Here is a 1,612-nt window from a genome sequence, read left to right as displayed (position 1 = left end):
TGCTGCCTGCCTCAGTTTCCCCACCTGGTGAAGGGGAAGCAGGGGTCGGGGGGGACGGGACACGACTCGTCCTCCTGCCTCTTGCTTGCTCATGTGCCCCAGGCCCCAGCAGGAGCCCCCCAACCCCAACCCCTCCATTTCTGCCAGCCCAAAGCCCTGGCACGGAGCTCGGTCCCCACGGAGCAGAGCCATGGGCACCACGGACCCCCCTGCCAATGTGCCACGAAGCCCAGATGCTCCCTGCCCAGGGCAAACTGGGCTGCAGGAACTAAAAGAGAATGGCCACCAGCAGGCAGCTGTATAGGGCCTAGGACACAGGGGCAGCTCGGACCCAGGCAGCCTGGCCCCCGGCTCTGGCAGCCTCAGCCGGGGGTCTCGGGCCGGGCCCGTGCCCTGGTGCCATCCAGCCTGGCGCTGGCACCGGGTGCCCTTGGCCCGAGCGGCCACACGAGGGAGCCCCAGCCCCGCAAAAAGCAGTGCAGGGTGAGCAGGGGACACGCGGGCCCTTCACACACGCGTGTGCACAGACCCCTGTTGCTGCCCCTGCCACGTGCAGCCTCGCAGAGCCTGCACGGGACGGGGGAGCTGGGGGGAGACCTCAGCCCAGACCAGCGGCCGGGCCCCGCCGGCGGAGCACGGCGCACTCGGTGCACCCACGCCAGGGGACCCGTCCTGCCCCAGATCCAGCCCCACACACAGACCCCCGCAGACGGGGCCAGGCAGGGACCGTGCGGCTGCCTCTGGGGAGGATCCGAGCTGCAGGCCGACGGACGGCCAACAGGAACAGGGGCAGATCCGGAAGGAACTCGCCGCAGGCTCCGGGGTGTGATAACGAGGCCGGGGCACGTGGGGTGACCTGTCCCCTCTCCACAAGGCGGGGGAAGCACTGATGGGGAAACTGAGGCACACACAGGGAAGGGGACTCTTGCAAGCCACACGGGGAAGTCCAGGCCCTGAGGCCACGCCGGCTTCTGCTGCCCACCACGGGCCCGGCAGGGGCAGGGGCAGGGGGCTGCCGTGACCTGGTGGAAGCACAAGGCCGAGGCGAGACTCCCTGGCACACGTACCCAATGCGCCCTCCCGCAGGGCACGTCCGGCTCTCGGGGCAAACCCGCTCTGCCAGCTCCGCTCGCTCCTGCTAATGCCCTCGTTAAAAGTGCATGAGAGAGAGGGGTGCCCGGGAGACATGGGCAAAAGCTCCCGGCGCCTGGTGCGAAGGACGCTGTATCGCCCCGCCGCCGGCCTGGCCCAGGCACCAGGTCACCCCCATGGGAGGTTGATTTGCACACACACGTCCACACAGCGCCAACAAACATCCCCCCACTATTGCACCAGGCCTGCAACACACCAGGGGCACGTGTGCACACGCACCAGGTAGAAAACACAGCCCCCCCGCCAGTAGCACACGCGCGCACATGTACACCCTTCCCCCTGCACACGCCAAGCAGGGACAATCCAGCCCTTCCCTCCACAGCTCGCGTGTGCATGCACACACGTGTGCACCTGAACACGCTGCATCCATGCCCCCCACATCCCCACTGCGGCCCCCTTCATGTGCCCGCACTCCTGGGCCGGCCCAGCCACTGCACGGGGACCCAGGAGACACCCACCC

Source organism: Alligator sinensis, unplaced genomic scaffold (genome assembly GCF_000455745.1).
Source record: "Alligator sinensis unplaced genomic scaffold, ASM45574v1 scaffold859_1, whole genome shotgun sequence".
NCBI lineage: Eukaryota > Metazoa > Chordata > Crocodylia > Alligatoridae > Alligator > Alligator sinensis.
Note: the sequence above shows the minus strand (reverse complement) of the source record.